This window comes from Falco peregrinus, chromosome 12, assembly GCF_023634155.1.
Source record: "Falco peregrinus isolate bFalPer1 chromosome 12, bFalPer1.pri, whole genome shotgun sequence".
NCBI classification, from domain to species: Eukaryota; Metazoa; Chordata; class Aves; order Falconiformes; family Falconidae; genus Falco; species Falco peregrinus.
In genome coordinates this window covers 13,664,705-13,686,614 of record NC_073732.1, presented here as the reverse complement: position 1 = coordinate 13,686,614, position 21,910 = coordinate 13,664,705, and the positions used below count along the sequence as shown (strand labels likewise).

Sequence of the window (21,910 nt, the reverse complement as noted above, 5' to 3'; positions counted from 1 at the left end):
ATTTCCATTTTTGGTTGTATCACAAAAGTTATTGCAAACACATTTCTGGCATCAGTAGTTGACATGCAGTCTCTACTTGGCAAACGTCAGTCCAAGTATTGCCTATACCAAGGTTTCAATCGATGCTGTTAAGCCAGCTGGATAAGCTGGCTTGCTTTCTTGACTATACATTTAGTCCTTTATAATGAATTTTAACTTTAAGTGATCCAAAATCACAGGACATTGAATACGGACTTCCCACACCATTGCACACACACCTCTGGGAGGTTGGTTTGGGCAGTCACTGCTGTCAGCCCCCATAATGATGATATTTATGAATGTTCCAGATCTAAACACAGCCTTAAAAAACCCTGTTCATTGCTTTGTTAAAGTACAGTTTGGGCATTCTGTATTTCACAGGATTAAGCCTATCATAGATATGTTTAAAAAATCCAGATTTGGGTTCAACTGTATTATTAAGACAGACCTAGCAAGCTTTTTCTGATAGAAAAATCAACCTGGACCATACATCCAGTCGCTTTTTGTGTATTTACTTCATGAGGAACCAACACTGCCATGCCCGAATTTCACATATTTATAGCGAAACAGACTTCCTGGTAGCATCCTAGGTGATACGATCATGTCTTGAATATAAAACCTAAACTTCTAGTTATTTAAAACAAGAGCTCTTCCACAACCTGAGATTATATCTGGAATGAAAGTTGATTTATAATCAGTTATGATTTACTGATTCATAATAATTTCCCACACTATTTAAATCCCCACTATACCCAGAAAATTACACCACATTCAGAATTATTACAAATATATTATTTGGTTTCTTATTCTTCCTCCTTCTCCCCCCCCACCCCCACCCCTGAAAACTCTGGGTATAATTTTTTTACTAAAGGTAATTCAGACCCTTCTTTGCTTACTAAAACTATCATTTGGAAAGTATAGAATTCAGCGAATACAGTTTGGTGGTGGTGGTGGGGGGAGCATTTCTCTTGGTGCTTCTGGTATGACTTCATTATAATTGCATAGATCTCCATTTCTAATTAGTTCACTTGTTAACATTTTACATGAATTCCTTTGATTGTGTTGTTCATTAACAAAACAGTCAATAGTCTTACCTGACAGCTTCTTGTTGAAAAGCATCTTCACCAAACAGTATTCTTGCATAGATCAAAGTATATTTCAAAGTTTTTTCTAAATGTTTCTAGCAGTTTTACAATTTTTCTTATGCTTGCACTGGTAAGAATGTAGGCTGTCAAAGCTTTGAAAGCCTAGCACAACTTTGTTACAGACTTCAGCCTTCTTAAACGCCTATTGTTTTTGCAGGAAAAATTTGGAAGTATTCCGGTTGTTGGTTGAAATTAATCCCATCAAACTTAATCTACTAAATTGTGAAGGCTAAGTCTTACTCTCAATTATCTGAAGTCATTCTTTTTATGACAGACATGTGGATTAAACTATCCTCTGGAAGTGCCTGTGTCTCTCCATTTTGTGAGACTAGAAAAGTCAACAGAGAGTAGTACCTTCAGAAGGTGATTCTTCTCATTTTAAGATTTAGATATCTGTCTTTAGCTGAGATGAGACAAAACACTTCACCTTTCCAGAATAGCTACTCCCAAGCTGGGGCTTCAGGTATCAGACTTTTTTTGTCAAAGATTCAGCTTGCCAAGAGTTCCTGATACAGATGAGAAATTCAGAGGTGCTCTGGAGAAATGGGTTGTCCTCTCTGGATCCACATCATGTGAAATACTGCAGACCTCCAAAAGTTACCCATTGCCCATCAAAGCCTGCACAGTGTCCACTGTCCTTGCTAGCTACAGAACATACAGCTCATTTGATCATATGATACCACCTCTTCCCAATGCTCACACTTAAGAAATGAGGATGGCATCATCCAAACCTTTTTAATCTCATTTCTGTGTATCTTTTCTCATAGTTTTATACCACTTTTACTGCTCTGCACTTTCTTAATATGAAGATTTAATAAAGGCTCTAGGGGAGGCTTGCCACTACAGATATTTCTTATCAGTGTATTTCATTCCACAGACAAACCAAATAAATAAATAAATTAAATGAGGGTCTGGAGTTGGCAATGTCATATCTGAAACCTGCTGTTATGATTAGGTGTCTTTCTTCCTCGAGCCACCTGGAGTTTGTTATACACAGGTCAAGCTGTAAATCAGAAGATATTGGATGACTCCAAAGCTATAGAGAACATAAAATTATGTGGCTTCAGCTTAAAGAATCATAGGCAGAGAGAAATTAGGGATGGAAGGTTTATTAAACTGTCTAGTTCAATCTCTGCCAGCATGGGATTATTCTCTGGAATGTATTTTACAGCACATTATCAAAAATTGTTTCCATATGTGATTCTGCTCTGGAAAGAGCCTATAAAAGTGGTCTGGTACAGTGCCATTCTGATTGAATCCATGATTTCTCTCTCTGCTGCGCAAAGTTTGAAGAATATTTTTTCCTATCAGTTGAAGACATCTGCTCTTTCACTCATACACACTATCACTTATAATAAATGTTCTTTGTGGCACCCTCACCTTTATTTGCGTTGTGTAACTCCACATTATGTCTCATCTCACTCCTATGGCCTTAGGCATACTGTGATGCAGTGAAGAGGATGGAGGTAACAGTGGCGGCAAATGCTTTGTCAGAGATAAAGTGATACAGATTCTTTGTATCACATACATGTGCACCGAGACTTACAACGTTAATACTGTATCTTCCTTCTGCAGCTGCTCCTCCCCTGTTTCTGAGACCACGGATTCTGAATCCTGACTTAATGAATCCTTCATTATTTCAGCTTCCTTCTGATATAACTACTGAAATTATTTAAATATTACTACCACTCTCCCCAAGATACCTGCCTTTTAGCTTTAGGGGAAGGAATGGGTCAGATAACTGAACCCTGAAGCTGCTGAGGTTATTATTCTGTCTCATAGTAAGCCGGTTTGCTATTAGTTTAGTGCCCCTTCATCTTGTCTTTGACACTACATGCGACCTTTATGTTTTTCTCTTTGATTTTATTCATAGTTTTTTTCTTTTTCCATTTCACAGTTTTAAATTCAGAGTTCCTTGAAGAACTGGAACATAATTTTGATTTTCTTTACTAGAGTGACCAAACAAGCTGCACTGTTTTACTGGATAAGATTTATCTTTGTGAGTTCTATAGAGTTCATCCCAGGCTTTATCTAAGTAGTACTCCTTGCTTTATCATCAGAGTGTCCATGCTTTAAGGTCAGATGCAGGCTGGGCATGGGGCAACAACACGTCAGCTGACTGCAAGGAGGAGGTGCATGCCCATTGGAACGCTGACTGGAACGGCTCATCTGGGATCTTCTCAAAATTCTCAGCCAATCAGACATTCATATTTTTAATTGCCCCCCTTATTAATCAGATTCCCGTTCCTTGAAAGTTTTGCAGCTCCTAATTTTTATGCTGATTCTACACCAGGCCAATTCTAACACCATCAAGCTGCTTTTTAATTACTTGCAGCCACAGGGTAGCATTACATTCTCACCACTGCCAGGGGATGTCAGCAGCTCTGTCTCCATGACTTTAACACAAATCATGCTTTCTTTCCTCAATCTTCTCCACTTACCTGTCAACATCAGCTTTTCTGAGGCTCTTCACAATGTCCTTATGCTGCTTCCACACTGCAGCAGTCAGGAAAGCGCAAAACATAACACAGGCATCTTCTGGAAACCTGACATGCCCTCTCAGCTTGAAGCCTCCTTGCAGCCAGCCTGTTCAGGCACTCTGCTGCAGTAATATGCTACCAAATGCATGGGGAGATCCACGCGCCCTGAGAGGTGGACTTACGCATGCCTATGTTTATGCTTCCTGGCTCTCTACTGTATGACAAGTCAGGCTTAAAAAAGCAGTGTAGCTTTAATGGTCATTCTACATTCCCTGTCACCAAAGCAGAGTTCCACCTCTGGTTCACTGCCATCATCTTTTCTCACAATCACAACAGCGTCTGTGAGGATGGAGTACTTAAATAAATCCCACTTCGCACTTTCCCACTGTGTTTTCTAGGCTGAAGCTCACCTTGCCTGCTATAGATTCCTCTATCTCATCCTTTATATCTTACAAGAGAAAAATTAACTTTGTCAGTACTTATTGACACTGCAGGCTGTACTGCAGCCTGAGGCTTCTAGGTGCATTTCAGAGAGAGAGGGCAGTGTTGACTGCAGCAGTTAAAACATTAAGCAAGACACCCTGCGAACTTCAGCTGTATTTTTCACTCTGTCACAGTTTTTCTAGAGGACTGTGGTCAACTCCTGAGGCCTCTTTCTGCTTTGGTCTCACCATTTTTCATAAGAAAACAGAATCATAGAATCATTTAGGTTGGAAAAGACCAAGATCATCAAGTCCAACCATTAACCCAGCACTGCCAAGTCCACCACAAAACCATGTCCCCAAGTGCCACATCTACAGGTCTTTTAAATACCGCCAGGGACTGTGACTCAACCACTTCCCTGGGCAGCCTGTTCCAATGCTTCAACACCCTTCCAGTGATTGTTTCCTAATATCCAACTTAAACCTCCCCTGGCACAACTCGAGGCCATTTCCTCTTGTCCTGTCACTTGTTACTTGGGAGAAGAGACCGACCCCCGCCTCGCTACACCTGTCAGGTAGGTGTAGAGAGCAATAAGGTCCCCTCTGAGCCCCCTCCTCTCCACACTAAACCCCCCCAGTTCCCTCAGCCGCTCCCCATCAGACTTGTGCTCCAGCCCCTTCCCCAGCCCCGCTGCCCGTCTCTGGACACGCTCCAGCCCCTCTACGTCCCTCCTGCAGCGAGGGGCCCAGAACTGAACCCAGGATTCGAGGTGCGGCCTCACCAGTGCCCAGTGCAGGGGGACAGTCACTGCCCTGGTCCCGCTGGCCACACTGTTTCGGATACAAGCCAGGATGCTGTTGGCCTCCTTGGCCACCTGGGCACTCTGCTGGCTCCTGCCCAGCCAGCTGTCACCCAGCACCCCGGGCCCTTTCCCACCAGGCACTTCCCAGCCGCTCTGCCCCAGCCTGTAGCGCTGTGTGGGGCTGGTGTGACCCCAGCGCAGGACCCGGCACTGAGCCTTGTTGGACCTCATACAGTTGGCCTCAGCCCATGGATCCAGCCTGCCCAGATCCCTCTGCAGAGCCTGCCTGCCCCCAAGCAGATCTACACTCCTGCTCAACTTGGTGTTGTCTGCAAACTTGTTGAGGGTGCACTTGATCCTCTAGTCCAGGTTGTTGGTAAAGATATGAAAAAGAACTGGCCCCAACACTGAGTCCGGGGGAACACCACTTGTGACCAGCCACCAGCTGGATGTGACTCCATTCACCACCACTCTTTGGCCTCAGCCACCCAGCCAGATTTTTACCCAGCAAAGGGTACACCCATCCAAGCCATAAGAAGCCAGTTTCTCCAGGAGAATGCTGTGGGAGATGGCATTAAAAGCTTTACTAAGGTCCAGGTAGGCAGCACAATACCCACAGCCTTTCCCTTATCCACTAAGTGGGTCATCTTGTAGGAGATTAGGTGCATCAAGCAGGACCTGCCTTTCATAAATCCCTGCTGGCTGGGGCCTGGTCCCCCAGTTGTCCTGCATGTGCCACATGATGGCACGCAAGATGATCTGCCCCATAACCTTCTCCAGCACCGAGGTCAGGCTGGCAGGTCTGTATTTTCTCAGATCCTCCTTCCTGCCCTTCTTGTACATTGGCATCACACTGGCTAACCTCCAGGAAACTGGGACCTCCCTGGTTAGCCAGGACTGTTGTTAAATGATGGAAAGTGGCTCAGTGAGGATTTCCACCAGCTTCCTTGGCACCCTTGGGTGGATTGCATTTGGCCCCATAGACTTGTGGGTGTCTAAGTGGTGTAGCAGGTTGCTGAATGTTTCCCCTTGGATTATGGGGGTTTCATTCTGCTCCCCATTCCTGTTTTCCAGCTCAGGGGTCTAGGTACCTGGAGAACAACTGGTCTTACTATTGAAGACTGAGACAACTAAGGCATTTAATACCTCAACCTTTTCCTCATTGCTTGTCACAATGCTTCCCCCTGCACTCAGTAAAGCATGGAGATTTTCCTTGGCCCTCCTTCAGTGGCTGATGTATTTATAGAAACAGTTTTTATTGTTTTTTATGACAGTAGCTTAATTAAGGCTCTTCACCCTGCATAACCTCACAATATCCTCGTAGTCCTCCAGAGTTGCCTGCCCCTTCTTCCCAAGGTCATAAACCTTCCTTTTTTTTCCTGAGTTCCAGCCAGAACTCTCTGTCCAGCCAGGTTAATGGTTTTCCCCATCAGCTCGACTTTCAGCACATGGGGATGGCCTGCTCCTGCACCTTTAAGATTTCCTTCTTGAAAAATGTCCAGCCTTCCTCAAACCCCTTGGCACTTCAGGACTGCATCCCAAGGGGCTCTGTCTACCAGGCTCTTAAACGGGCCAGTCGGCCCCCTGGAAGTCCAAACTAAGGGTTCTGCTGACCCCCCTCATTACTCCTCCGAGAGTTCGAAACTCTACCATTTTGTGATTGCTATGCCTAAGGCGCCTCCCACCATCACATCACCCACAAGTCCTTCTCTAGTCACACACAGCAGGTCTGGTGGGGCATCTCCCCTGGCTGGCTCACTCACCAGCTGTGTCAGGAAGGTCTCTTCCACACACTCCAGGCATCTCCCAGGCTGCTTCCTCTTGGCTGTATCGTATTTCCAGCAGACATCTGTTAAGTTGAAGTCCCCCATAAGAACAAGGGCTAGTGATTGTGAGACTTCTCCCAGATGCTTGTAGAATGCTTCATCTGCCTCCTCATCCTGGTTGGGTGGTCTCTAACAGACTCCCAGGAGGATATCTGCCTTGCTGGTCTTCCCCTATGGATTCCTATCCATAACACTTAACCCTGTCATCACCATCATTAAGCTCCAGGCAGTCAAAACACTCTGTAACATACAGAGCTACCACACGCCTCTCCTTTCTTGCCCGTCCCTCCTGAAGAGTTTGTAGCTATCCAGCCAGTTGCGCAAGTCATCCCACCATGTTTGTGTGATGGCAACTGTGTCACAGTTTTCCTGCTGCACAGGGGCTTCCAGCTCCTCCAGTTTGTTGCCCATGCTGTATGCATTGGTGTAGCTGCACTTCAATTGGGCTATTAATCCTGCCACCTTTTTGGGGTAGAAGCTCTAATTCCTACGTGACCATTCTCAGGTGCTTCCATGGTTTCTAACACACCAATAACCCTTGTGTCTTTGCTGCCACGTGGATCTCCACCAAGAACGCAGGCTGAAGTACCTTGCTAACACACTGCCCCTCTAACACTGGTGTGCTGGCCCCTGGCTTATCTCTAGTGAGCCTGGTTTTATCCTTTTCCCCCTTCAAATCTAGTTTAAAGCTCTTTCAATGAGCCCTGCTAACTCCTGTGCAAATACCCTCTGCCTCCTTTGAGTCAGGTGGATCCTGTCAGTTGCCAGCAAGCCTGGTGTCACGTAAACTGACCCACGATCAAAAAACTCCCAGATTTTCTGCCAGTGACATCAGGATCAGAGCCATGTATTGATCTTCTGGCTCTTCCTTTTTCTTCCCTCATCATTCCCTGCAACTGGAAGGATACATGAGAACACTGCTTTTACTCCTGATCCCTGACAAAATGTCCTTCCTTTATAAAATGCTTTCAGGCCTACTGAAGAAAAATATCGTGCAAGAGAAAAGCTATTATTGTTTGGCTGATGTGGCCCTTGCTATTTTCTCATCAAAGTCATAAGAACGAAGTGTTATATAGCTACAGTGCCTGTAAGCTCACCTACCTGATAGAGGAGGTTCCTCCTGAGCATGGGAGTGAAGGGCTCAGAGCTCCCTCAGAGCCCCTGACATCTGCACCAGAACTGCAGTGGGTCTGCCAGTAATGCGACTTCTTCACCTTTCAGGTTTCCAAAAACTTTGTAGTCCAAGTATTTATCTTTATGCTGGAGGGCAAAAAAGAAGAGAAAACAAAAGTTGGATAATTTTCATGTTATATCATCTGTGATTTCTGTTTCTGATCTGGTTACAATAGTAAACTCCTGTTGTGCCACCCAAAAAGACTGGAAAATGTCCATTCTAATTGTTTTCCCTAGGCTATATGGAGTGAATGTTCAGCTCCCTGAGGATGAAGTGTACCGATGTAAATTTACTGTGATAGAGCCACACTGCTGCTGATTGTTGCAGAACTACCACTGAGTAGTAAATGCTTCACTGCTCTGTTACCCGGGGGGCTGAGCATTAACTACACTATTGAACAGCAAATGCTTATCATCCCTTATAATTCAGACTATATAAATCACTGAAGAGAGACAATGTGCCTGCAGGGAACTCACATGGTCTATAAAAATGTGAAAATCTGAACTATATTTAGCTGACAGAGCTATACTTAAAAAAAGGAAAGTATTCAAAAGATAATCTTAGACATAAACTCATCTTCATTTCAATCTACTAAAGCTTTGGTGGAGTTTAATCTTTTCTGCAAACAATTTTTTTTTTTTTTAAGTATTAAGAAATAAAAGCTATTACTCTGCATTCTTTCTCCTCCAACCATTCATGCAGCATATATAATGACCTCTTTTAAGCTCATCCTTAAAGCAAAGCAAAACAGCAGTATTTTTTCTTCACTGAGCAAAAGCATCTCTGCTTAAAAAAAATTCCCACCTAATAGAAAGTTTAAAATATCCTGGTTGCAAAACATGTATCCACTGAAGGTAGAAGACAGAGTTCCCTTTTGTTTAAAGACATAGTTCTTCAAATATAGGGCTTACGTAAGGTTCATTGCACTGAGAGAAGGAAGGCCAGTTAAAACATTCCTCCAAGGAACTGTACTGCAACTGAGGACATAAACTTTCATTCCTGGATAAGCAAACACTTAATCTGAAGTGGACACAAGTAGTTCCACTACTGTCAATGAATTACTTATGTCTGTGAAGTTCAATATACATGAACATTTGAAGCATCAGAGGACTTTATAACAAGCTGGTGCTGCGTATTCCTTAATGTATACATAAAATCTGTTTCTTCTTTTGGCCTCAACCACACAGTAACCTCTGGGTGAGCCTCACCAGTCCTCTGTAATTATCATGGAGCGATTATGCAATTTACTGCAGAGCTGAGGCCTTCAATACTATTCTGCATTAGAAAACAAAACCATCCCCAAATGTCTATCAGTAAAGAAATAAAACATGGTAACCTTAAATACACAAATGCAATTACACAAAAAGACAAAGAACAAAACCAGATGAGAAAAGCCTCAGGGGAAAACTGGTGTGGGACTTTCTGAGCTCTCCATGTAGCGTTCAGAGAGCTGATGAAAGAGATGTTTGAAAGCAGAGTTGGAAAATTATCAGAAGCAATCAATGTTTCAAAAGGGTCAGAATAAAAATCAAATAAGAATACTAAAGCTTATTTTATTAACCCATGGATACCTTAGCAGTTTCCCACTAACTTGTAACTTTTATGAAGATGTTTTCTAATGAAACAAAGAATATTTTTATTTTTTAATTTTATAAAAGATGATGTCATCAATGATTTATGTTTGGTGTGTTGTCCCCCCCCACACACACAGAGAAAGTATCTCTAAATTATTAGCACGGGTCTCCTACCTTGTGAGCCTGAAATAACCAACAATAATGAGGGATTTTAAACACAAATATAATTAAGCAATACAAATATGTTTGAAACACTAAAGGAAAACTATGAAGTATAGTTTAAAAACTGGTTCAGATGAAGTTAGACAATCAGAAAAGGGTTCTCCTGACACAAAAAAACTACGTACATATAAGATTACTTTGTAAGAATGTAGCAAATAATGCCAACATCTTTAGATGCACTGTGAGGCCACCTCATTAAGAAGAATGGAGATAAAAGTCTTTATATATTCATAATGTGGCTTGAAGGTGTTGCTTTGCACTGTCTTCAGATGAAAAGCAGATAATTAACTCTAAATAAAATTGAGGAAGCTCAGAGAACACCAATAAAATCTTCAAAGGTCTGGTCTTCAAAGGCAACCATTTCATACAGCCAGTGGCTTTATATCCTGTGGGCTATTATATGTTCATCAGGATGTCAATAGTGAGAAGAGAGCAGAATATACCAAGAAATTGTAGCTAAAAAATGCTTAATTTGGGATGAATGGCAGAAAATTAATGCAGTAGAGCAGTAGTTTAATATGCTGGCAAAATGAACATTTACAAGTAATCCTCCAAGATGTACACCAGCTGCAGAATTCCAGATGAATTTAAGATGTTAGTCCCGCAGGACTACTCAAGTGAAAATGAGCTCATGCTTCAGTATTTTCAGATCAGAGCCATATGCTGTACACTAGCACATTCACAGTATTAGTACATTGCAGTAAATTTCTTAGAACATTATTGAATTTAATTTCAAATGCCCACAGTCAGCAAACTTCTGTCATTTCCCTTTGGAGATAACTCTGCAACCTGGATCAGCCCTACACAATTTTATTCTGATACTAATCTGAAAGTATCTTGGTCATTTGCATAAACATTGGACACCCCTAACTTTAGGTGCCTGGAAAAAATCTGGTGACGAATAAGCTCATTGATTTAAAAAAATTTCTCCTGATGCTACTCATTAGTTGGTGCAAACTGCTGCAGTGCCACCAAGGGAAATGGAAGGGTGACATTTCACAGCAAGGAGAATCTGCTGCGTAGCCTATGGCATTAAGTGTGAGTACCGGCATAAGCGTGGCTCAGCTGTAAGCAGTTCGTTCCTCTTCTGGTATATCGTGAAGCCTTATGCATTATAATCAGAGCTTTTAGTTTGTATACTCCTAAACATTTTTAGCTTCCCGCTGAAAAAATATCTGTAAATGGAAAAAAAAAATAAAATCAAATAGGTCTCTTAAAAATTAATCTCAATTGCATTATATTTGAGACCCACTATTACACTCCATGCTCATTATGTCTGACCTAAAAAGGATATTAAAAATCTCATTATTTTGTTGTTGGCTTTTCTACTTAATTATTACCACAACAGCCAGGTAATCATTATGCCAGCTACTCAAGACTGAGATGTAAATAGCTCATGTAGGAGTTAATAATCAGATAATAATAGAAAACACCGGTTCTGTATAATTAAGTCAAATGACAAGATTTATACTGGAGCAATCCTATGTCCAGAATGAAACATATTATGATATTACTCTTTCCAAATAGTCCTACACTGTGCAAGCATACTATATCTGGAGGTTGCTTAAACTCTAAAATTTTTGGCATTCATGAAATTTTAATTACATGGAGACATTTTGTTTCAAATTTGCAGTGATCTATTTGCCATTAATGTTGGGTACCATTAATTAAATTTCCTTTTTCAATAACTCATACTTCGAAGAATCAGAGAATGAAGTTGGACGGGACCTACGGAGGTCTTCTTGTCCAACTACCCTGCTTAAGCAGGGCCACACTTATTGATTGTCTCCAGAAACTCCATCACCTCTGCATCATAATATTCCTGTAGGAGCATGGCGAATTACTAATATGACCAAAGGCAAAATTGTCATAGATTTTCTAAAAATTATCTATAACATAGAGACTTTCTTGTATTAACTTATAATTAGAAGGAAGTGTTGCCATTCTTAATTTTTAATAGTTGTGTAAGCACCAGCAGTGCTAGATGTAAACTAAAATAAGGCATCACCAGATCACATGCAAATTTAAAACAGTAAAAAGGATAGTTTTCTCAGGCTATAACCATCCAAGGAACAGCTAACCATTTTCAGTCTAATACTAAAAGAACTTACATTGCTGCCTCTATTAATTCAAAACTTTCTTTTTCAACTATAGGAAAATAAATGGTAAAATGCAAGAAACATTTCCTAGCTATAAAGTTTCTTTTATCTGATGGATTACATGAAAGTAGTTCTGGAAGCTACTAACAGATTTGCATTTTTGCTGAGGGCCAGATGTGATTCCACATTTCTAAGTTTGACTTATAACTTACTTCTTGAGTAGTCCTACTGTCTGAAATGAATTTTGGGAAAGGGTTGGGTTTTTATTTGCATGACTTCTTAACATGGCAATAAATTTTAAAATATTTTTGAGATTTACTTTTCCTCGCACTTTGTCTTCCTTTGCTTTTTCTTTCTTTCTTTTCTTTCATGTGCATTTCCCTAAACCAATTTGCTCTTAGCATTTTGGTATGACTGTGCAGGCCTGAAGGTGTAGGGGCAGAAGTGTAGGGGTAGGAGAGACCACCTTCCTGAGGGGAGGATTACCTCTAGCTGTTACTTACTTAACCACTCTTCCAACTTTCCTATAAGGCTCTGCCTTAGGAACCTATTTAGCCAGGATAGGGTTGCAAAATGAGTAAGATGCAGAATTCAGGGAGGAAATTTCATGAAAATCCAAGGAAAGACAGTTTAAATTGCGCTTTAGGGCTTGCTATCCTCCCAGCATGCACAGTTCATTCTACCTGTATATTTGTTACAGCTGTGGTTGCCAGTGACATTAGGTTGGGACAATCTCCAGAAGCACATTTCAGGTGATAAGGTAGAATGCCTTGAGGAAAGAAAAGCAGAGATCAATGTTCACTGTAGGTGAGGGATGAAGACCCTCAGAGTGTCTAAGGGAATATAAGGGGTATGATATTTTTCCCTGGCGCTTGTTGCACTGCCAGGTTACCAAGTATTTATAAGTTGGATAGTCAGTATTGCTGGAGATATGTGGTTAAAAGAAGTTGCATCCAGATTCTAATGCATGCTTAAGTTATTAAAGTCAGCCTTCTACCTGGCACTGAGGTGAAAAATTCAGTTGTATAACACAGCACCTCAGCAATGAATGTCAGAAATTGTCCATGAGGACCTATGCTTCATGACCTAAGGTTTTTTAGCAGTTTTAAAAACTTATCTCCTTCTTATACTGTACATTTTTCACCGTTTCCCCTTACTTCACTAATGCCAGCTTGATTGAAAAGGGCAAGGGGAAAAGCAAGCATTCTGCAGGGTAAATGGGAAGAGAAACAGACAGTAGCTTTTCTTAAAATGTCACTGCTCATAAGGAGCTTGTGACAGCCCAGCATTATATAAGGCTGACTTTTAAAAAGGTGTTGTTAAATATACACAGGTTTCTCTGATATTTTTAGCTTGGTTTTTTAATCACCTCCACACTGCATTTTTAAACATATTTTGAACTGCTACTTGTTAAAATTCTTTGTCATGTTTTCTAGCCACTGGAGCAATGCTGTCCTGAATCAAGACAAAGTAGGAACTTTGTGGCTGTCAAATGAAGGTACTGGTATCTGACAGAACCAGTTATTGGTTTAGCAAAAAATGCCGTAGCTCTCTCTGCATGATCTGACTCGTTACAAGAACCCACTGTGATGGGATTTGGGGTGCATGGCTGTATATGTTGTTATAGTGCCTTTTAGTTTATTTGCATATATAGTTTGATTGGATTATCCCTTGGGTCAGCACTCTTAGGTTCTGACCCCAGTTGCAACTGTCCTTGAAGACATTACATTTGATGTGAATGTGGTCCCGGCTTTAAACCAACACTGGTTTATTCTAGATTTTTAATGTGAGAAACTGATACTCAATAAATTTAGGGACACATTAATTAGAACTAAAACATACATATGTATTGATACATAGCTTTTGATGATACATGGTACATAATAGCTTTTGTGGTATTCAGTCTAAAAATTGTAGAGAGGCTCTACATCATGGCTTTTCTGAGGTTGTCCCCTTTATACACATTTTGAACTAGTTAAGACTGTTTAGAAATTTTAAGACCACGAAGACTTAATGTAAACTCAATTATATAAAGTGTCATTAAAGCAATTTATGGCTCACTATAAAGTTTCAAAAGAAAATACTTTTCAAATTTGTTTCACCTATAATGTAACTAAAATGTAACTGATCCATGCAGAAAACAGTACATAATAATCTTAGGAATCTTCCTACTTTAAATGGATGGCAACTAAATAAATATTTAGCATAATCAGCCATTTAACACCTTCCTCTGGGCTGCATCTCTCTGGGGTCAACTCCTTGGCCTGTTCTGGGTCACTGTGATCTCCTACTAGCAGAGAAATATATAGGGAGAGTTAAGGCTAGGGTTTCTTAGTGCAACACCAAAAGGGTGAGAGGAAGGAGGAAGGATGGATTCTGGAATGGGATAATCTGGGGGGTCCATCCTTGCCTACACTGCTGTGGTATTGAAGGTTTCCACCCTCCCTTTAAAAACTCAGCTAATTCTCATGTTTGGGTTAGGGCTTGTGTCTGTAAGTTAGAGGAGAAGACATCCAGCGAGGCTTATTCTTGGAATTGTTAGCCAGGGAAAGCTGAGGGTCAAACCTGCATTAAATTCATGTTCTTCTCTGCAACCGCAACAGAGGTAGGAGCCTGCAGCCTCCTGTCAGCCTGGTGCTCTGGCAGAGCTGGATAATGCATGAAAAGCCAATCCATATTTCTAGAGAGGAGAGCTCACAGCTGTGACAAAGTGGCAGCAGAGAGGAGTGTCTCTTCCCAACCAACATTGCTATTCCCATGCCAAAAATATGTGATGATGCCTAAGGTTATGGTTACAAATGGTGGTGAGTAATTCAGGAAACACAGCAATGTTTCTGGACTGCCTGGCAATGGTGAGGCAGGGATTTTCAGCTACACTGTATGGCTACAGCACCTTATTTTGCTTTTTGGAAGAGTTTGGTGTTGTTGCTTCAGGCCCAGCATATGGCCAGCCTGGGCCTTGGGCACAGCTCAGGGCTGAGCAGCCCGGGATGAGGTGGCCATTTCTCTGGAATGGATTTAGGAGAGAAAATAAAGGAAATCTTGGGGGCTCAAGGTTTCACAGCACTGCCTCAAGTCTCTTTTTCTGGGTGTAGTGAGCTGAAATATTTATTAAGGTTTAGATTTGACATAGTTTGAGCTGAAATATTTATTAAGGTTTAGATTTGAGATAGTGTAAGGCTGGGAAGAGATGGCAACGTTACATCAGCAGCTTTCTCCTTGTGTCTTCAGGCTGGGAAATTAAAAGAATGAGACAATTCTAGCAGTAAGCACTGAAAATGCTCTTGGGCTTTTCATTCCTGTGCTTTGTTCATCATTACCTTCTTCAGCACTGGCAGAAGCCCTGTCCTAATTGTAGATCTAAATCAGCTGAATATCGATCCCCGGGAGGTCTGATTATATTTGTCTGAAATAATAGAGATGAGTAGCTGACTCTAAAGACAACTCTAAACTTCCTTATCTAACAATTTAGATCTCAGATTAATGAGCTCTTAAGTAATTGGGTCAGGCATAAATGGTGTTGTTTGCAGAGACAAGAATACATTAGTCTGTAAAGGTCATATGTTAGTATTACGGAGAAGTGTTACAATATTTATATCCCAGTTTTGAGGATCAATTGGTTGTAGTCAGATTGTACCTGTTCTTTTTAAAGATATTCAAACTAAAGACTGCTCAGGAGGTTTCTTCCATGTAGTCCACAACGCAGACCAAATACTTATGTTCAAGGCAGAAAAATTTTGTGTAAGTTGTCACACTACTGACAGTAGTTTCTTTAGAGGGAATTTGGATGAAGTGTATCTCCTGTGAAGAGCTGCAAACAACAGTATTGATTTCTGGATGTTTACTTCAGGAAGTAAGAAAAGACTCTTGGTGTTGGAGGTCCAAGGGATTATTACAGACAAGGGAAAAAAACCCCAGGATCTGTTTGTTCAGTAATGGTCTGATAAGGGATAAAATGTTCTCTACAGACCTGGGTGCACCTTAGAGATATGTAGGGACCTCTGCATTGTATCCCATTACATTACTGCTGCCTTTCGTTTCTCAGCCCTTACAGGAACTCTTTTTGTACCATGCTGAGGAATAAATTATTTCTTTTGGGACTTCTCTTCTGCCTTGTCTGACTGAACCTAGTGCCCCAACGGTCTTTGGGAAGGATAAAGTACAGTAAACCTAGAAGGATGTGATTTTACAACCTTCTTTGCCTGAGCTTGTCATGGGAATATAGGAAATGCCAGCACTGTGACACTGTGAATTGAAACTGCTTGCTCTGTTTGTACATGTTCTTCACTTTAGTCTCTTCCTGAGCTCCTCTGCCAGGCCATTAGAGAATGAGAATTGAAGTGGTTTTCTAGGCCATTAAATTAGAAATAAACTGCACAGTATACTGCTGTCTTCAGCAGATTGCTGGAGGACTTAAACATTGTTGCAGTCCTTATTTAATCTATGCAAACAAAAAAACCTTAGTGTAAAATGCAATTAAAATACAAGAACTTATTCCAAGAATCTTAATTTAAACCCAATCCTGCACTGTCCTAAACAGTCCAGAACAATTTACACCTTAAAGTTTCATATAAAAAGTTTCAGGTTTTGAGTTGGGATAACAAGGGATAACAAGGTACGGCAGGAAAACACCCAGAAATCCAATGAAAAAGAACTGAGATACTAAAACAGACCAGTCTTAAAAATGTCAGATGAAAGAACGGGTAGTTAAATCTAAGCAAATGCCTCATCGATAATTTAATTATTTCTAACTAATTTTCCCTATTTATAAACTGTACATGAATTGACTGGGAAATTCTTAAATGTAATCCTTATTTAGACTATATATGAATAGATTTCTGCAAAGTCCATACGCATTACAAACTGCAAGGAAATTTTAACCAGAAAGTTCTGGGTGAGGTGATTGGGTCAGTGGATGACTTCAATAAGACTACTTAAATTATATAAAAAGAATAAATTTTAAATTAAAGAAATTTAAAATTTCCATTTCCATATCAAAATAGCTGCACATTCAATATTGTTTGGAATATTTCCAATAGAATCTAAACACCTCTTGAATTCTTACAGAACAGAACGTTGATAACAAAAAAGGACTAGATAAATTAAAGCATTAAACTCATATTCAAAACCAGAAATTTCTGCCCAAATGATAATATAACTAAAATACAGAAAGTGTCTTTATTCAAGTAGTTTAACTTCTGGAAAATGTAGTTTTGGGTTGATCAAATCTTATGAGTTTTCAATAGACTTCTGTGACCAAGTCTACCAAAAAGCTGGGGAAATGGGTTATCTAAGCAATTAAATTTCTATCTAAAACCAATCAAAACAATAATGACAAAGAAATGAGTAAAGAAGATAAATCCAAAATAATGAAATGCCAAAATAACACAAAAACCCATTTCAACTAAGTGAACTCTGTTCAGCTTCACTTTGCAGACAGAATGAACATGTGCTCAGTTTGGGATAACAACTTATTTTTATGATTAGATGCTTCCAATTATTAGGAGAAGGAAATATTACAATTCTGCCATACATACAGCAACAAAATACGTGTTTGTTGTTAGCTGCACATACTACTGTAACAAACCCAGGAAGGGTCAACATATTGTGAGTTAATGAGAGGATGACACCACTTACTTGCTTAAGCTAGACATCCCTGAAGGAGGATTGAACCAGGATAGAAGTTACTGTATTTTATTGTTTAATCTCAGATCTTCTCTCAAATCCTGTTTCATCTTGTCTTCTCTTTATCAGTTCTTCCAAAAAAAACCCCACCCTAAAAAATCCACAGACAAAGCACAAACAAAACTTTGTAAACTGCTTTCTGGCAAAAGTTAGGACATGACTGAGATTTCAATATAATTAAACCCCAAAATTAAATCTGCAAAAGCAGTATCGCAAGGGACAAATTCCTTTTTTTTAAAAATAAGATTCTGCAGTTACATTTGTAAGATTTGCACACTCTGTGGAAATATATTGTGTTAAAGAAAGACGCAAACGCTATCACTTGTTTTTGTTCTCTCTTGGTCATTCTTATTATCTGCTTCTGCTTGATAGAATTGTACTAGTAAAATGGTTATTGTAAGATAACAGCCACAAGCCAAAGCATCGATATCAATGTTAATGCATTATGGTTATCAGAGAGTTTTGGAAAAGAGCGGTCCTAATATAAATTGATCAATGTAATTTATTTGCTAGTTTTCCTTAGGGAACTAATGCAGTCAGCTTTCTTGCATTTCAGAGACTGCAGTGGTCCATGTCATTAAGAAACAATCATACCAAATGTCTTCAAACACTTCCTCTGTGTTCAAACAGACAGCTGCAAATAGCATCACCTCATTTGCAGTGAATCTCTCCTGGAGGAACTTTTGCTGTCTTTGTTCACCTAGCCTTCTGTGGCAACATGCCCTTTCAAGTCTACCTAGCAGATTACTGTTTTGTTGAGTTTGTTTTGTTTTTTTTCATTCTTCCTGGAGTATTTTTGCACAGAGATTCCCTAACAGAGAGCAAGTGATAAGCAGTGGACTGCAACGAGAGCTAGGAATTCTGTGGCAAAATGGACACTAGGACACAACAAGTTAGATCCTGTCAGGTTGAGAGGAGGTTCAAGATACTTTTATTTATTCCCTGCAGCGATGGAGCCCTGATTTCTAAGCTGGTAAGTGCACAGTGGCAGTATTATTTTACATTCCCATCATCAGGACATAGACTGGCCATAAAATGGAAAATATTCAGCCAAAAAGGAAAGCAGTCAAAATGGTGCTTGGATAACATCAGTAAGACCATAATATAACGGGTGATACACTGGCCAGGGCAAGTGAGCAGGCCAGCAAGAGATCAATGCAGAGCAGTAGCTTTTTATTAAAAAAAGCGAGTTGTACATAGTGTGATGGTGAACGTTGAGGACTGTTTTCTGTTATGCCCTACGACCACTCAAATCCAAGGATCTTTCATGATAGCAATATAAACCCGCGTGTTACAAAATTATGTTTTAATATCAGTGTTGTTTTTCCTTTGCATAAGCAACAGATTTCAGGTTTAGAAGTGTTTTTGAATCACTTGTAGTTTTAATAATTATTTAGTTATCAATTAAATTTCCAGGCTGAACATAGTTATATGTTTTATATTACTGGAGAAGTCAGTAATTTTCCTGAGAAATCTGTGCAAAATTTAGTTAGTTTTCCAGACATGCATTAATTAAAATTTTAGAAAAAAAGCTGTTCTCCCAATTGTATGGAGTTTCTTTTGAAACTGCCTGGCCAGATTTCATTCAAATGATGTTCTGACATGCTGAAGATTACTAGCTGAAACATAATAAGATGGTCTGAGCTTTTAACTGAATCTGCAGAAATATTTAAGTGCTAGAGCTTGTTCCTACTTCTCACTTGAGGAACTTCAGTGCTTTCATCCTGGAGTCACCCCTGCATTTTTTTGCTCTCCTTAATTAATTCTCTTGTCAATATTGTTTATTTGGTGAATGGAGCAAATAAGACACCAAAGATGCCTTGCCAGGAAATTGCTCTTTCTGAAGCTATAGCTATAATTTCACACTGCAATAAATGTGCACATAGTCAGTATGGGTGAGGGGGGCTGAGGGAAGCCCAAAACATTCATCACCATGTGATGCTGGCTGCTAGCTAGAAACACAGAAAATGCTGCCTGTAACCTCCAGGGAGTTAGTCCATCATGAAAAGAGACAGGTGCAGCGTCGGCAATACAAGAATAATAAGTAGAACAACTTACACTGTCACTTTGCAAAGTAGAAATACAGGAGAAGTCTTATAGATGCTGGTGAGGCAGGGGAGGGTGAATAGATAGTCATTACCTCAGGAGGAAAATGATAAACCGTGTTCCTATTCAGAAGATGTGCCTTTGCTTATCAAATTTATCTGCATTTGCAGTAAACTATGAGAACTAAATACATTAGTTACTCAATGTCAAAACAGGCTTTTCCAACATGAAAAATATGTTTGGTTATTCTGATAAGAGCATAGATGCTTTTTATTTAACCTTAGCTTTCTCTACTTCAGTTTTAATGATAAATTGCTATTTATGTGAAGTGTTTTCCAGCTAAGCTCTTATCACAACATTGCTAGGGAATACTACAGCATGAATCTCCATATTCCTTGCAGGAGTGCTGTCCTCAGGTACTCTGTGTCATTCAGTGTGACTAGAAAAGACAATTAACTTTCATTCAATATCACTAGGGTCTTTAACATATCCCTTGTGACAATCTTCATAGACCCTTTGCATTCAAGGACAAAATCCAGGGATGAGTTTCAAAGCAGTGGGTGCAATTTTTCTTTTTTCTTTTTTTGGGGGGTTAATGGAAAGAGAAAACTCTATTTTGAGGGTTCACCACAGAGAGCAGACATTTATTTACTATGGACAGTACAGACTCCCATGGCACCTAGTATTCAGGATCCATATTTTCTAGTTTAATTTCAGTCTATCCCTGCCTTTTGCTTCTCAATTTCATGAATTGAAATAAAAGTACATACAAAGAGTCAGAGTAAGTCAAGTCTTCTGCAAGTTAGTAGAATTTGCACTATGCAACATCTCAGCCTCTTTGCCTCCCACTCAAAGGTGTCTTCCTTGTGCATACACAGTTTATGAGATGCACCAGCAAATAAGCAAAGAAGTCTTTCTATGTTGATGCCTCTTACCAGTCTCTGAATATGAACAGTCTCAATCATGTCTTGTTCTCTCCTATAAGCTTGCCTATCTCATTTGTAATATACCAGGAGCTGTACTACTGTGGTATGTGACGCTCTGAAAGCTTTTCGTGCTATTATTTTCTTGGCTCAGTTAATGCAAGCACAATTGATTCGCTAGGCTCCAAAAAAATCTCTATTGTTGCAGCAACTCAAACTAGTATTTAAGTAGAACCTTTTCAGCAGAAAATCAGAACTAGAGAGCAAAGTATTATGATTCACTTATTAATGTAAAAAAGTATAAACCTTGTATGCATGACAGCAATCCTATACTTACAGGTACATTAACAAGTTAACACACCATTCAATTTCAAATGTCTATAATTCCATGAACTTCTGAAAACAAAATATATCTTCCTCCTCCTATGATGTGCCATTTGTACACTACCCAGTCAATAATTTTTTTATAGCATGGAGGAAAAAATATGCCAGCAAGCCACTAATTTGTTTTATAGTCTTCAACAATTTTGATTTTTGGCAGAGAAATAACATTTAGATAGTTAAATCTATTAACAAATTTATGTAATGCTTTTAGGAAGTAAATCTTGGTACACTGGCAAACACTTTAATCACTTGTACACTTTATGCTCTTACTAAATTCCTCAGACTGGGGATACATAAGCAATGTGATCCTAATGATCTGTGTCCTGTAATAAGGTAATTGAGCCTAGAACATATTCCTGCAACAGTGATCTCAAATGCCCTGATATAAATCCTATAATAACTAACACTTAATCTTGCCATAAGCTCTGTTCAAACAAATCCACCCCACCTTAATAAGGCTCTGCAAGGAGTGACAGCTTTTCTTCCTTTTCCCTTGCTCACTTTCCCCTCACATAGAGACTCCTGCACACTTTAGTGGACTTTAGGGTTGGGCCTAAAAATGGAAGTCTGACTAAATGAAATATACTGAATTAGTTCAATCAGTTATCAGTGAAGAAATGGTGACTTATTGGTATTAACAAACCAAATCAGGTGGAGCATTAATGAAGACAGTGCAGACCTCTAAAAAAAAAAAAAGTTTTGCAGGATGAAAGATAACCAAGAACATTGAGTAACTGCTGAAGCTTAAGTAGAATAAAATAGATTTCTTTTATATTATTTTCTCAGTGTGAAGTGGCCTATATTTTCAATTAATCTTTTTTTAAAAAAGAAAAAAGAAAAACTACAAAAAAAAAAACCCTTAGTAAGTGTACTGTGGAAAAAAACCCCCACACTTCTAATTAGGATGTCATATTATTTTTGTATCTAGATTTTAACTGCACTCACTTGATATACTCATTAACATTGTTTTCATTACAATCAAGCTTCTTACTATTTTCTAACTGCATTAGACTCTGTATTCAAGGAAAGGGAAAAAAATGAGTCCTGAATAAAATTCTGGCACCAGGCATCCCTTGAATCTGAATTGAACTCTATTTCTTTTGATAGAC

The 21,910-nt window shown here is 39.6% G+C and overlaps 1 long non-coding RNA gene across 5 annotated transcripts in view; it reads right to left on the bottom strand.

Moving 5' to 3' along the window:
• Positions 1 to 21,910, bottom strand: part of LOC129785396 (uncharacterized) — a 322,564-nt gene that overhangs the window by 6,494 nt on the left and 294,160 nt on the right. For all 5 annotated transcript variants that reach the window (XR_008749444.1, XR_008749442.1, XR_008749443.1 and 2 more), the window contains 3 exons: positions 17,401 to 17,539; positions 10,711 to 10,839; positions 7,796 to 7,954 (listed from right to left, as the gene is read on the bottom strand). This is a non-coding gene — a long non-coding RNA (uncharacterized LOC129785396). The remainder of the gene's footprint in view (positions 1 to 7,795; positions 7,955 to 10,710; positions 10,840 to 17,400; positions 17,540 to 21,910) is intronic.